This window comes from Apium graveolens, chromosome 6 (assembly GCF_009905375.1).
Source record: "Apium graveolens cultivar Ventura chromosome 6, ASM990537v1, whole genome shotgun sequence".
NCBI classification, from domain to species: domain Eukaryota; kingdom Viridiplantae; phylum Streptophyta; class Magnoliopsida; order Apiales; family Apiaceae; genus Apium; species Apium graveolens.
Window position 1 is genome coordinate 59,668,149 of NC_133652.1, and position 6,000 is coordinate 59,674,148.

Sequence of the window (6,000 nt, forward strand, 5' to 3'; positions counted from 1 at the left end):
TAGTTTTTCAGTAATAGCGGGTCCACTTGGCCTTCTAAATGAATCATACCAATTCCTAGAACAATTATTCATATGGATAATCTGAATCTTACAACAAACAAGAAAATCAAGTAGTAATTAGACAACCAAGTTTTTAAAGTTAGGAAAATTTCTTTTAAAAATTGGTTAAAAATTTTGAAAATCATACACCTGGTCGTCATTACTATATGAGTTGGCTGTCGTTCTTTTCAATCATTACAAGGTATCAAATTAGAAACACAATCTGATAAAAGCTCATTCGTTTCTGTATATTCTCTATCCCTAGTTGGGTCCATTTTACCTTCATTGGTAAAAAATAATTCCAGTTACCGTTGCATATTATCTTATTCATAGCTTCTCCTCAAATCTTTCATACTGGTAATACTTCCATCATTACTTCCTACGATTACTAAGTATAACAAATTTATCCCGTAATCATCAGATCTATTTTATAACACAAGGTCGGTTTATATCACATTACTTCTATACGTATCGTGTTTGGTTATTACATCATCATCTAATTCCCAGAAAATTCTCGATTTCTAATCTTCTCAAATTTCTTTAAAGATCCATCTAGCTCACTTCACAAGATAATCGTGGGTAGCATACTCATTAGTAGCCCCATATAACCTGGTAGCAGCCATTTTCCGGCACACACGAATCTTCTCTCTAGGTTCTTTCTCACAATTTTTAATACCTCGCGTACTCGCCATATATTGCCACTTTCGAATCCATCCTCATAAGTGTTGTTACTTCGTAAGACGGGTTTTAAACTGAAGTTATAGAACAGAATATAGAGTAGACATAAAGGATACACCCACAGTTGAGTATCCGGTAGAACCAGAATCAGCATGTGGGGGGATTCTCGAATAGATAGCCTCGCATAAGGGAATGAGACAATAATGTGAAAAGGTGCAACCATCGCAAAAGGAGGTGACATGGCAAATACCGGTGGACGAGCAAGGCGTGAATCAGATGATAGTCTTCTGAATGAAGGCTCCGAATGATCAGACGATCCAGGGATAAAAGAATCTTCCATCACCGCCATCTAAAAATCACGTCGCTAGATAAAGATGTCGAATTTCATCATGAATCCTACTAAAACCTACTATTTGATCGCACTCAACCTCTCGACGTTCTATCTTTCTATTTCCTAATCCTAATACTAACCCTCTATCCATTCCCGATAATCTAGGCTTGTTTCAGTGACTTATAACATGTAGCTCTAATACCAACCTGTGGCGCCCTCCAAACCCAGGTCAGAAGTTTGGGGCTCACAACACACACCATAATATTTAAACCTGTATATAAAGTATTATATGCATTGACCCTTCTGTACACACTTACGGATCGCAACAGGTTAAAGTATGAAAATAAACCATAATCTTAACTTTTATTACATCATACTAAATCTCAACTAATTCAACTTCCAATGGCTAAGGATATCGTACTTACAATCTTACACAACTCATCTATAATATAAAGCTCCTGCTAGCTCGATCCAACTTAAACGGAAATCCTAGCTCGCACACTGGACAAGGGATCCTCGTTACCAACAATTTCCTTTCCAACTGTTGAAAACATAATATTTTTGCAAGAGTGAGCTTACTAGCTCAGCAAGTAATAATAGCAGCAATTGAGGTTAAACAATCACCAATTGAAATGATTTAGAAGAATCAAGTTTCTGAATAAGCAATGATTAGAATTGGATATTCACTTTTCATTTTTAAAAAAACCAAGGTTAGGCTGCTGATCAGTCACGCTCTAACCCCGAGCAAGGCTCCTAGCTTTGCTCTATATACTGGATCCAAGGCACGCATTGGCCTATTATGACCACGAATCTGGTCTGACCACGAATCTGGCCCACATTTATAAAACCATCCAATTCTAAAACAATTCAATATGATAACCAACATAAATCAATAAGCTGAATCATAAACAACATTTATCTTGAAGCATAGGGTGATTTATAACACCATGAAGGCATAACAGGGAATTCAAAAAGATTGGCTTTCAATCAAGGAAAGATTCAGAAAGTAGAAGACCAAGGGTTCAAGGGTTCCAAGAATTGGTCTTATGTTAAACAAGGGATAAGGATTGGTATGTTAAGAAGCTCAATATCAGAATCAGTATGTGTATGGCTCGTATCTGGGAATTCAACAATCAATGGTTTATGAAGAATAAAGCTTATGGCTCAAGATCAATAAGAATCAGGGTTCAGGGTTAAATAGTTTAAAGTGCTTGCAATATAAAACAAGAGTTATTTTAAATAATAGCGATATATTATGAAACAGTTCGAATATATTTGCAATATATCTTAAAAAAGGTTTGGAAGTACTTGCCTTATCACTGACGATTTCCACTTTACTTGTACTCATCTAACAGTTTTATTCATCAACCACTTTTCTTCTCTTTCTATGCCTTGCTTTTATTTATCAATCAATTTCCTTCTCTTTCTATGCCTTGCTTCTATTTATCAATCACTTTCCTTCTCTTTCTATGCTTTGATTCTATTTATGGATCACTGATTTCCTATTCTATGCCTCGCTAACTCTGCTAGGAATCACAAGAATCTATCAATTATTCATACTCATATTATTCTAATCGTCACATAGACGTCATAAGCTTTTATCTACCCTTCATTTTACCCAAATCCGATTTACGGATTAAAAGTTATGACTAAAACAGTCAAACCATAACCACATAGGCATATAACACATCAATCAGTTAGCACGTAGCACATAGCACGCAAGATATTCGATCAAAATAATTTTTAATGAAGATTCGGGGTCAAAATGATTTTCCAGGTATTTAATATGAATTTTTGAACATTTTTCAGAATTAAAACGGGACTCCGAATCAATTTATAATTAAATAATAGGGTTCCAACACCCGAATCTGACTTTAAAATAATTTTATAATAATTATCGAGCCTTGAAAATAATTTTAAATAATATTTTGAAGCTCGAAACTATTTTTCGGAATTTTTTTTAAATCAATTTTAAATAATTAAATCTAATTAAATAATCAATTAAAATTAATTAATAACTAATTAAATTAATTAATTAATTAATATTTAAGTTAATTGAATAATTAAAATTCTTTTACTTTCACGATTTATTTGTTTGTGTTTCAGGTACTCATTACAATGGGAGATCCAGCAGCACGAACGAAAGCCTTGATGGATTTTTCTCAACCCAAGATCAATGACATTCAATCTCGCATTGTCCGGCCAGCTATCACAGCTAATACCTTTGAGATCAAGCCTGGCATAATTCAATGGGTACAGAATTCAATCCAGTTTGGGGGTTCTCCAACTGAAGATCCCAATATGCACATTAGGGACTTTATTGAGATCTGCGATACCTTCATGTTCAACGGTGTTTCTGAAGATGCTGTGAAGCTGAGACTGTTCCCATTCTCTCTGAGGGACAAGGCTAAGAGCTGGTTACACTCTCTACCAGCTGGTTCAATTACTACTTGGGAAGATCTTGCTCATAAGTTTCTAACTAAATTCTTCCCTATGGCGAAGACAACTGCAATCAGGAATGCTCTTACTCAATTTGCGCAGCAATCAGGAGAATCTCTAAATGAAGCTTGGGAGCACTACAAGGAGATGCTTATGAAGTGTCCTCATCATGGAATGCCTGATTGAATGATCATCAATTATTTTTACAATGGGTTGGGAGCACAGTCCAGACCCATGCTCGATACAGCAGCAGACAGAGCATTATGGGCAAAGAGCTATGAGGAAGCTTATGATCTAATTGAACTGATGGCTGCTAATGAATATTAGTATCCAACCCAGAGATGTCCACAGGGCAAGGTAGCAGGAGTTCTTGAAGTGGATACAGCTACGGCTATCATTGCTCAACTAAAGGCGTTGTCTATGAAGATCGATTCTCTGGCTAACTATGGTGTTAAACAGATAATTAGTGTTTGTGAGCTGTGTGCAGGTCCGTATTTGACAGAGCAATGCGCTATATCTAGTGAATCAGCTCAGTTTGTGAGCAACTTTCAGAGATTGCAGCAACCAGTTCCACACACTTATCATCTTGACAACTGGAATCATCCTAACTTCAGTTGGAGCAACAATCAGAATGCGATGCAACAGCCGTTCCAGCAGTTTGGAAATAAGCTATTCAACTCTCCTGGTTTTCAGCAACAATTTGCACCAAAACAACAACTCCAAATTCAACAACAAAATCATGATGCAAGTCTATCTTCGAATGAAAAATCTGAATTGAAGGAGTTGAGGCCTATGTGCAAAAACCAGGCTCTTATATGCCAAAGCCAGGCTATATTTATCAAGATTCTAGAGAACCAAATAGGGCAAATTGCTAATGCCTTATTGAATCGACCACTAGAAACGCTTCCTAGTGATACAAAAGCCAGTCCAGGCAAGAGGGAAGTTGAAGAACAGGTGAACGCCATCACATTAAGGTCTGGAAAGGTTGCAAGCCTCCAAATTCAGCAAGACGAAGAGCCTGAAAAGTCTCAAGTTCCAGAATCTGAAGTTTTGGCTGAAGAAGATGTACAGAAGGAAGTAAAGGTGGAACCAAGGAAGACTATTGTGGAACACACTCCTCCTGAGGGTAATACAGGGGAGATCAGATCTATCCTCCACCTCCTTTTCCTAAGAGGATGCAGAAGAAAAAGCTGGATAAGCAGTTTGAGAAGTTTTTGGAGGTGTTCAAGAAACTTCATATCAACATACCTTTCACTGAAGCTCTTGAACAGATGCCTAGCTATGTGAGGTTTATGAAAGGTATTCTCTCTCGGAAAGTGAAGCTCGATGACTTAGAGACCGTTGCTCTCACGGAGGAATGTAGTGCTGTGCTGCAACAGAAGTTGCCTCCGAAGCTTAAAGATCCTGGAAGCTTCACTATTCCTTGCACCATCGGAAACTTGTCGTTCGACAAGTGTTTATGTGATTTAGGAGCTAGCATCAATCTGATGCCCTTATCTATCTTCAAGAAGCTTGGTCTTCCTGATCCAAAACCAACATGCATGTCATTGCAACTAGCTGACCGTTCCATCGCTTATCCATGAGGTATAGTAGAGGATGTCTTGGTCAAGGTGGATAAACTCTTCTTCCCTGCTTACTTTGTAATTCTTGATTTCGAGGAAGATAAGAAGATTCCCATCATCTTGGGAAGACCATTCTTGGCTACAGGCCGAACTATGATCGATGTGCAAAAAGGAGAGCTTTCGATGAAGGTTTACGATCAAAATGTCACTTTTAATGTGTTCAAGGAAATAAAGTTACCCACAGCTAAAGAGGAGTGCTTTAAAGTAGAGCAACTGCGGGTTTTGAATGCACCTCCGTGGAAGAGGAAGTTGTATATGCCATTCGATTCTCTTGGGTTAGCAGAGCTGAAAATTTCTCAGGAGTGTTTTGAACCATTTATTCAAGAAGCTCCCATACTTGAGCTCAACCGAAAGCCATATCACTTGAGTTATTTATTCTTAGGTGCACCCCATGATAAAGGGTTGGGATATATTTTTGATGATGTAGAGAGTGGCTGGACGGATCTTCCAGTGCCTACAGAGGGTTCTTCTCTTGCGCCACAGGTAGTTGATAGGACTGGTGTTGGTGATGAGCAGTACAGGCGAGTGACTAGGCGTATGGAGGCCATGCACGACATTCACCATCATTTTGCTGAAGATTTGACACACGCTTTCGGTACTATTTTCTGAGACACTAGTGGCGAGGTTGATTGGCCACCTGATCCTTCACCCAAAGAGGGTGATCTTTCTGCTAATTAGGTATGCCTGAAATCCTTATTATTACCTTCAATGAGGACATTGAAAATTTTAAGTTTGGGGGTGATAATGTAAGGATTAGTATTGTGTGTGTCCATATAGATTCATATAGATTCATATTGCATGTTTAGTTGTAGTTCATTCATATTTTTGCATGATTATTCATTTAGGACATATTTATTTATTTTTATGTGATTTTATATAGTTGCATTTGCA

The 6,000-nt window shown here is 37.6% G+C and overlaps 1 non-coding gene across 1 annotated transcript; it reads right to left on the reverse strand.

Moving 5' to 3' along the window:
• Positions 1-3,556: 3,556 nt before the first annotated feature.
• On the reverse strand, positions 3,557-3,663 carry LOC141670272 (small nucleolar RNA R71). The gene has a single exon (XR_012554510.1). It is a non-coding gene; the product is annotated as a small nucleolar RNA R71 (small nucleolar RNA).
• Between the last annotated feature and the right edge of the window lie 2,337 nt (positions 3,664-6,000).